Genomic DNA, 10,628 nt, shown 5'->3' on the forward strand with positions numbered 1-10,628 from the left:
AGAAAGGGCTAACTCACGCACCTGCCCTCTCTGGGGTTGCAATGCAGGGGGAAAGGAAAGAAGGACCCATGCTCAGTCATGTACTGGTTGTTCTGTCTAAGTGCGCAGTTACTGCACAGCAAGCTTTGATGTAAATCCACAGTGTAATAGCCGGCCATGCATTAAATGTGCATATATACCCTGCTGCCACACACTAACAGTCCCCCAGTGGAAACTGAACTGCTCTTGCTTCAAAGCATAGCACATGAAAGCACATTAGGGAGTCATTAGTGTGCCACATGGACAGCTAATGCACTATTGATTTACACCCAAGCTTGCCAAGCACTAACTGTTCATCCAGACATGCCCTTGGTTGCCAATCTAGGTTGACACACTGTCTTCTATACAATACACCTAATTCTCCTCTGCCAGGCTGAAAGCACCTCAGGGATGGGACTGGTCTCCTCAGCAGGACCAAGGATACTATCCCAGGAAAAGAAAGACATAATGATAAAATCATCTCTGAGAGAAAATGGTATGACATCAAAACAGACTTACTGTCAACTATCTCAGACATTTCTGAAAAAGAAAAACATCCAAATGTTTAGATTTTTACACATTATTTTCAAATGTATGCTACAGGATAAAATGACTGTCCTTGGGAGGTTCTAAAAGGGGCAAAAGAGATGGTGGATGCACAGTTTCCTGAAATCCCACACATTTTGGAAGCATAGAATCATAGAATTTCAGGGTTGGAAGGGACCTCAGGAGGTCATCTAGTCCAACCCCCTGCTCAAAGCAGGACCAAACCCAACTAAATCATCCCAGCCAGGGCTTTGTCAAGCCTGACCTTAAAGACCTCTAAGGAAGGAGATTCCACCACCTCCCTAGGTAACGCATTCCAGTTCCTCACCACCCTACTAGTGAAAAAGTTTTTCCTAATGTCCAACCTAAACCTCCCCCTCTGCAACTTGAGACCATTACTCTTTGTTCTGTCATCTTCTACCACTGAGAACAGTCTAGATCCATCTTCCTTGGAACCCCCTTTCAGGTAGTTGAAAGCAGCTATCAAATCCCCCCTCATTCTTCTCTTCTGCAGGCTAAACAATCCCAGTTCCCTCAGCCTCTCCTCATAAGTCATGTGCTCCAGCCCCCTAATCATTTTTGTTGCCCTCCGCTGGACTCTCTCCAATTTATCCACATCCTGCTTGAAGTGTGGGGCCCAAAACTGGACACAGTACTCCAGATGAGGCCTCACCAGTGCTGAGTAGAGGGGAATGATCACATCCCTCGATCTGCTGGAAATGCCCCTACTTATACAACTCAAAATGCCATTAGCCTTCTTGGCAACAAGGGCACACTGCTGACTCATATTCAGCTTTTCGTCCACCGTAACCCCTAGGTCCTTTTCTGCATCAGTTAGAAACCAGAAACTGAAATTAGTGTTGATCAAAAATTCTCTCTTGAAACTGTTTTTCAGTGGAAGATTGGGTTTCCAACAAAATGATTTTTTTCAGAGTATCTGCTTAACACAGAAGACATTGATTTGTGAAAAAAACAAACAAAAATATTTAGTTTTAACAGAAAAGTGAAATATTTTGGAGGAAAATTGGTGGGAGTTGTGATTCGGTTACTTCATGTCCCCATATTCTTATATGGCCTGGGTTCCCCCACTGGATTATATATACCAAGATACACAATGGTCAGTGAGACCATTATGCACAGGCTCCACTTACCAAGAGAGTGACCATGGTTCATCAGAGGAGATCTAGTCTATAGAGGTGAAATTTTCTATGGAAAAAGTGCCATTTGGAACCACCGCTACCTGAGACCCAACACAAGACAGGGTTTATCAAATGTGATGTGGCCAACCCTACACAGTGTTAGATCAGAGCCATTGCTGCTCTAACATACACCAGCTGTGGAGGGGCCCTATAGAACTGGAGCACAGGTGGGCTCTGCCATTCCCTCAATGCACACTCTTGCTCTCAACAAAGCCCTTACACCATTGGCTGTAAGAGCTGGCTGTGCAGCCAGGATAATTACCTCTGGGGCCATATAACTTCCTAATTTACTACGGGCAAACTAATCAGGATGGAAAGAAAACCCAGCTGAAAACAAATGGCTCTTGCTTCATTTTGAGTAGTGACATCTGAAAGTAACTACACCGGATCACTCCTAGAGTGTTATTTTGTTTGGTGTCAGTGTACAGAAAGCAATGGAAACTTACCCTCCACTTCTTGGACATGGTCAGAAAGAAAAATCACCAAATCATCTTTACAATTTTCTCACAGACATTGCTTTCAACTGAGATGCAATTCCCAGGGTGAAAAATTGCTGCACATGCATCCCCCAGCTCTCACTGCTGAACCTTCTCATTCTACCGCACCCCTTGATTCATGGTCTGATCCAGCTCCCCTCACTGGAAATGTAGAATCTCTCACCAGAAATACAAGTGGAAAATCGACCTCAGACCTACAATAACCCTGAACCTCCCCACCCCTTTTTCTCACTGCCACAGGGACTCCAAAACACCACTGTGGAGTACACAAAAACACAACCAGTGTTAGACATGATGCAGACTTCCACCACTACCAGGTGTGCAGTATTATCCAACCAATAGGGAGTAAAATCTGATCAGATATTAACCAAATTCTGAGAATACAACAGACATATTCAGCAGATTTCGGAATATTTCTTTTTTTCTTACCAGAAAAATTTTCATTTATTAATCTTAGAAAAAAAATCAGTGTGCGATCTCTTCACTATGTTAATGAACCCTTCAAATTAACTTCAGCTTCTGAAACAATTCACTCATTAATCACTGCACTGTGTGTTTCACTAAAAACACTTCTGAGTAATAGACTATTTTTGGGGGGTAGTGCAGGTGAGATGAAATCCCACATGGATCATTGTTGTCGATCCTCTACAGTTCAGTTTCTGCCCTCAGTTACATTGAAGCATAGGTGAGTCTGAGGGTAGAATATGGCCCTCTCAATGTAACTGTTCAAACAGGAATGAAAATTTACTCATTTCTATTTTGAGTGTATCTGTATAATAAAAAAAATATTTTTAGTGTGTGCATATTTTTCCAGATTTTGTGGATTGTTTAATGGAATTTTCAAGAAATTAGTAGATAATAAATCTACTAAGCAATAACATATCCCCATTAAACAGTGTAGTGGGAGAGACTCAAGTACAAGCAAAATCAAAAACATTTGGGACTGTTTTTGTGCCATAACATTATTTTCGCTTGTAACTGTTAAAAAGCCAATTCAAACTTACCTGGTTTCCATTTTTTTGAAACTAGACAAACAAACAAAACACAGACTGTCAATGTGCAATGAAGTCAAGAGGAAATAAGTGTAACAACATTTATATAAAACATTTCTTCTTTCAGCGGTAAAATATTAGAAGTAGATATGTAGATATTCTTTTATTTAACTCTTCTGTTAAGAAGAATTGCCTTCCCTAGAGTGTATAAACACAAAATGCTAATACTTATTATAGCAGACCACAAGTCTCCTTTAGTTAAGGTTTAGACCAAGTTTCTGTTTATAGCTCTACTATGGTGACCAAATAGCAATTATGAAAAATCTGGTTAAATAGTTGCGGGATAATAGGTTCCTATGTAACACAAAGCCCTAATATTTGGACAGTCCTGATAAAATCAGGACATCTGGTCACCCTAATCTCAACTCTTCTAGAATCAGCCTTGCTCCTTGGAGTGCTTTGAAATTTGGTGTGTCATACGGGGGAGCTGGCTCAGTGACAGATCCAAATGTGGGGTAATTTAGCCAACAGGTTTCCATAATACAGTAGCCATTTAGAGAGCCACTGAAACTGGAACCAGTGCTGAAGGAAGCAATTTCTGGATTCATCTACAAATATCCTCATTGCTGAATGTGTCCTGACACTTGATGTGAAGCAGCTGACGAAGATAACAAGAATCAAAAATGTCAATCTGCAAATCTTCAGCTTTCCTCAGACCCCGTGTTTCACTGCCATACAGCAGAGTTGATATAATGACCATTATTCTATATCTTCACACCTTTGTAGCTTATGGCAGCTTCCCTACAGGTCCAGCTAAAGAGCCCAAAACATAGCAACAGCTGCTGATATATAAGTGTCTACATGTTTTGAATATCCTCCAGTGCTGTCTGTGATGCTTCCCAAGTTTTGCAACTCCATCAGCTGGACTTATATTATGTGGGAGTTGGGGACTGGCCCAATTCCTGTTGTCTGATTTGGGTTGTACTTGCTCAATTAATTATACGTCAAGTTACACGTTTCTTTTGAGAGTTTTGCACTTTCCCTATCCCCAAAAGACTGCTGAGTGCCAGTGAATGGTGGGGAAATGCCTACAAAGATGATAAGGACAGTTTTATTTTAATTTCCCAGAACCAGAAATATCAGTAGAACCCTCCATGAGGCCTTGAGACTCGATTTTATTTAGCTTAGAAAAGGGACACCTGGACAGATTGAACTGCCATTGGCACTTGACAGAAAACTTACACTTTCTTTTGTATACATAACTGATCCCTTAAGGTAAAATTTCAGCTCTCTCTAAATTTGCAATCCTCTGTTAATATCCTTAAATCAGCCACATATTCAGGAATGGCTTCATTTTTGTTTAGATTCCATTTATAAAAAGAGAAGTGCTCTGTAATCACCAGTGACTTTGGGATATGTGATTTAGAAGAATTTCCACAATCTCAGCAATAGGGCTGGGCAAAATTTTTCAGCCAAATCATGTTTTGGCCAAATATGCAGATTCAGCAACACTGAAACTTTTCCGGAATTTGTGTCGGTTTTACTGAAGTTTTTCAGTCAGGCAAAAAAAAAATCTGAAAAAAAAATCAAAATGTTTCATTTTGACCCTGTCTAAAGGTTTCAAATTTTCAGTTCAAAACAACTTTTCATTTAAAAAATTCCTTTAATGTTATTATAAACCCCACAAATTTAAAAATGGTCAAAAGCTAAAAGTAACATTATGCTTTTGTCAAAGAAAGCAAAACATTCATTTTGACTCAAAATCGTTTTTTTAGGGGGGAGGAATTTTTGGAATTGCCAGTGTACCAAAAACTCTATTATTCACACATCTCCATGCAGCTGATGTTTTGTCTGTGGGTTTAATATGAGCTCTTAGGGTGGGCAGCTGATTATAAATTTAAGCCCCCATGAAACTCAGTACCACCACCTTTTTCTCATCATCCAAACCATTAACCATTATATACACTTCCAGTCTTTCAATAAAGGGAACCAGTTCTTTAATGAGCCTGCAAACAATCACATTTTCCCAAAACAGTCAGGCATTTTTAATCGTTATTCCCCCACTGAGCAGTTTTATGCCCAGTAGTTCCAGTTTCCTTTTACTTCTACTTTCACTAGGCCTCTCCGGTCACTCTCTGTTTCACTGTGTTCCTGGATTAGGAGCCCAGCCTCATTGCCATTTATTGTGTCTATTGCTATCTGCATAACAATTGCAGTATGGAGAAACCACATGCACAGCTGTGTCCCAAATAACTCTGTTTATTAAATATAAGCATGCAAGCAATGTCTACTGCTGCCATGAGTGGTTTGTGGTTGCTTCAAATTTATAGAACATTTATAGAACATACTGAGAACCACCAGAGGGCTCACAGAGAATTTAAAGGGACACTACCTTATTACTACACACAATAATATAGACATATCAAGGTAATAAGGCATTGCAAACCCCAAATGGTTAAAAAATCATAAATAACCCCTTCCCTCCCCCCAAAAAAACAACTTTGCAGGATTAAAACAACAGCAACATTTCTTGGCCTCTCTTCTGGTTTCTGGACTCCCGCCGCCATCACCCATGTGGGTGACAATCAGTGTTGCTAACTCTCATATATTTATAGTGAGTAAGATGATTTTGTCCCCTGCTGCACAAGCGCTTTTCAGAATACACAGCTGAGATCAGATTTCACACATTGATGTAAAGTGCTCCTTTACCGTGTAGAACTTCCAGCTTTTCCCAAAAATCAAAATAATTAATTCTGTGCTCCCTCCCCAGCCCCACATAATTCATTTTGTGCTTCCCAGCCACACAGCTGTCCCACCCCCCTCAACTCTACCCATCCACCACACATCTTTTCTGTACTCCCCAGATCCTCTTTTTCCCAACTCCCCTGACCAGTTCTGCTCCTTCTGCAGCTGTGGATGTTCTATGTACCCCCAAGCACCAACCCCCCTGGGAGTTCTTGGTCACATGGAACATACTGAAGGGGTGTATAAAAGTTGGGCACATCCGAGGTAGAAGCCAAACTCGAACAGCTTAATGGGACAAAATCGGAGGGCCCAGATAATCTTCATCCAAGAATATTAATGGAATTGGCACATGAAATTGCAAGCCCATTAGCAAGAATTTTTAATGAATCGGTAAACTCAGGGGTTGTACTGTACGACTGGAGAATTGCTAACATAGTTCCTATTTTTAAGAAAGGGGAAAAAAGTGATCTGAGTAACTATAGGCCTGTTAGTTTGACATCTGTAGTATGCAAGGTCTTGGAAAAAATTTTGAAGGAGAAAGTAGTTAAGGACATTGAGGTCAATGGTAATTGGGACAAAATACAACATGGTTTCACAAAAGGTAGGTCATGCCAAACCAACCTGATCTCTTTCTTTGAGAAGGTAACAGATTTTTTAGACAAAGGAAACACAGTGGATCTAATTTACCTCGATTTCAGTAAGGCATTTGACACGGTTCCACATGGGGAGTTATTAGTTAAATTGCAAAAGATGGGGATCAATATGAAAATTGAAAGGTGGATAAGGAACTGGTTAAAGGGGAGACTACAATGGGTCATACTGAAAGGTGAACTGTCAGGATGGAAGGAGGTTACTAGTGGAGTTCCTCAGGGATCAGTTTTGGGACCAATCTTATTTAACCTTTTATTATTGACCTTGGCACAAAAAGTGGGAATGTGCTAATAAAGTTTGCAGATGACACAAAGCTGGGAGGTATTGCTAACACAGAGAAGGACTGGTATATCATACAGGAAGATCTGGATGACCTTGTAAACTGGAGTAATAGTAATAGGATGAAATTTAATAGTGAAAAGTGCATGGTCATGCATTTAGAGATTAATAACAAGAATTTTAGTTATAAGTTGGGGACGCATCAGTTGGAAGTAACAGAGGAGGAGAAGGACCTCGGAGTTTGGTTGATCAGAGGATGACTATGAGCCGCCAATGTGATATGGCTGTGAAAATAGTTAATGCGGTTTTAGGATGCATCAGGCGAGGTATTTCTAGCAAAGATAAGGAGGTGTTAGTACCGTTATATAAGGCACTGGTGAGACCTCATCTGGAATACTGTGTGTAGTTCTGGTCTCCCTTGTGTAAGAAGGATGAATTCAAACTGGAACAAGTTCAGAGACGGGCTAGTAGGATGATCCGAGCAATGGAAAACCTGTCTTATGAAAGGAGGCTCAAAGAGGTTGGCTTGTTTAGCCTAACCAAAAGAAGGTTGAGGGGGGATATGATTGCTCTTGATAAATACATTAGACGGATTAATATTAGGGAGGAAGAGGAATTATTTAAGCTTAGTACTAATGTGGACACAAGAACAAATGGACATAAACTGGACACTAGGAAGTTTAGACTTGAAATTAGACGAAGGTTTCTAACCATTAGAGGAGTGAAGTTCTAGAACAGCCTTCCAAGGGGAGTAGTGGGGGCAAAAGACATATCTGGCTTCAAGACTAAGCTTGATAAGTTTATGGAGGGAATGGTATGATGGGATAGCCTAATTTTGGCAATTAATTTGGCAATTGATCTTTGATTATCAGCAGGTAAGTATGCCCAGTGGTCTGTGATGGGATGTTAGATGGGTTGGGATCTGAGTTACTACAGAGAATTCTTTCCTGGGTGCTGGCTGGTGAGTCTTGCCCACATGTTCAAGGTTTAAATGATCACCATATTTGGGACCGGGAAGGAATTTTCCTCCAGGGCAGATTGGCAGAGGCCCTGGAGGTTTTTCGCCTTCCTCTGCAGCATGGGGCACAGGTCACTTCCTGGAGGATTCTCTGCAGCTTGAGGTCTTCAAACTGCAATTTAGGGACTTCAATAACTCATACATAGGATAGCGGTTTGTTATAGAAGTGGATGGATGAGATTCTGTGGCCTGCATTGTGCAGGAGGTCAGACTAGATGATCATAATGGTCCCTTCTGACCTTAAAGTCTAATAGTCTATCAGTATGACATATAGTCAGCATAGATTATAGATTGTGCACTAGACACAGTTAGTGCGCAGGGAGTACTAGAAATTAAATACGGTATCACTTCCAGGGAGTTATTCTTTGTGAGTGGAAGAGACAAAAATCAATGAGAATTTTCCCATTTGGCCCAGTGCTTTATCTGAGAAAGACAAAAATGAACTTTTCGACACAGGAACTTAATTTAATGTACAAGCAGAGACAATCGCTCAAGTTAAGAGAATAATTTCCCAGAGTGAGAAATCAATGTGGACTTACCTATTCGATCCACCAATTCATCTGAAAATGAAAAAAAAAGTGATTAAAAAATAGGAACTGACTTTAGTGTCCAAATTGAGATTATGGCTTAGTTTCCAGAGTGAGAAATCATTCTGCCTGACCTACTGCCAGTCAAGTTCCCTCATCTCTCCCTATTACTAACTGCCTGTCCCTGCCCACAGCCCCTGTCCAGAAAGAGAGTCACAGAAATGCAGCAACATTTGAGATTTCAACTCTGTAAATTTCCATCTCATGAGGGTGCCAGGTTGACACCCATGGAGTTGGAATAATCATTTTTTGATCCACAGAAAATGTGCAGCGACCACGTGAGCTGCCCTCTCACAGCCCCACCAGTGTGCTTTCACCTGCCCTAGGGAGAAACTTGCTAAGTGTTGGAGGGGCGTGAGGACTCCAGGATTTATTCAGTTCTTGATCTGAACTTTGAGGCCTTCAATGAGGTTGTTTCTCTCTCTCTCCATAGATTCATATATTTATATGGAGTATTTGGGGCAGATGATGCAGCAGTCAGCATGGAGTTGGAAGTCCAGTGGGACCCTGCAGATCACAGCAGTTTCAGAAGCTCCTTAGGCTCATGCAGACAGTGCCTCATGTCTTTAGCGCCCAATAGTTCTTTGAAAGGCCCCCGTGACACAGATGCTGAGTCTTTGAATGTCCGGGACAGGGCATAGCATATCTGTGTTAGCTTCTCGTGTTCCTAGTCTAGCTCTTCAGTGGTGTTGGATGGCTTCAGGGCAAGTCTGAAGCTTTGTATGGCCTGTGTCTCACTGAGGAAAGAGATCACAGTCTGAGAGACTCTGAAGTTCATAGATTTTGATATAGGGTGAAGGAGCCTCTTCCTTTGATCCTTGGCCTCTCTTTCCTGCTACTTCCTTTTCCTATGTTGTACCTGCTGCCTCTGGACACTTTTGTCCCCGTGTCCTACCAAACATCTAGTGAACTCCTGCCCTTAAATCCTGATATATGAGCCCCTGCCCTTTCCTCATCCACAGCCCTGCTTCTTTGACCCACAGCAGCAGTGCTGACGGGATCTCGTCTCTTTCAAATGTATCAGTGTGAGCATGCATGAGAAGGGAGGGGTGTTCTTTATTGCTGGGCTCACTGTTTCCAGGGTGCACAGACTATAGAGCAGCCTACAAAGGGCAGCTGCACGCGCCCTTTACACTGCACTGTGATGGAATACACCCTGGTATTCACACCCTACACACTATTGTAATATTAATAAAAGGCAGGCCTTGTACGGTATCATTTGGTGGTCAATGCTGTCCTTGTCAAATATGAGCGGCAACATTTTACGAAAGGTTATAAGATTCCTCTGTATGATGTTATTAACACATGTTCCACATCCCACAGCCCTGCCCAAGCAGAAGTCAGCAAACAGGTCTGTTGTAAACAGAGGAACATATGCTTCCCTTAATGTTCATTTAAGCAGTAAATAGAGTCATCAAGCAGGAAGAGGGAAAAAAGGAAGCTCAAATAGATGGGGGAAAAATCAGGGAATATCGTTCCCCATAAAATCTTTGTCTGCTAGTTCCCAGTTGAAAATGTTTTTCAAGAGTGAGATTGAAACCAAAAAAAGAAGGTGCAAACACCCCAAGACACCCCCCAGCTCCCCCCCACCCTGTCTGTCTCTGGCACTGCACTTAAGAAGACAAAGGAAAACAAACACTGGACTCAGGGAGCTCCTGACCTGAAGAATTTGGTCAGTAACCTTGATGGAAACATGTGGAGAGAATTTTCCCTTAAATCTAATATAGTTTCCTAAGTTAGGTATGAGTAATTGTTTTATCTTTATTTTTCTTTTAACCATTTAAAAAAATTTATAAGAACATAAGAATGGCCTTACTGGGTCAGACCAAAGGTCCATCCAGCCCAGTATCCTGTCTACCGACAGTGGCCAATGCCAGGTGCCCCAGAGGGAGTGAACCTAACAGGTAATGATCAAGTGATCTCTCTCCTGCCATGCATCTCCACCCTCTGACAAACAGAGGCTAGGGACACCATTCCTTACTCTTCCTGGCTAATAGCCATTAATGGACTTAACTTCCATGAATTTATCCAGTTCCCTTTTAAACACTGTTATAGTCCTAGCCTTCACAACCTCCTCAGGTAAGGAGTTCTACAAG

The sequence above is a fragment of the Mauremys mutica genome, chromosome 15, assembly GCF_020497125.1.
Source record: "Mauremys mutica isolate MM-2020 ecotype Southern chromosome 15, ASM2049712v1, whole genome shotgun sequence".
Taxonomy (NCBI): domain Eukaryota; kingdom Metazoa; phylum Chordata; order Testudines; family Geoemydidae; genus Mauremys; species Mauremys mutica.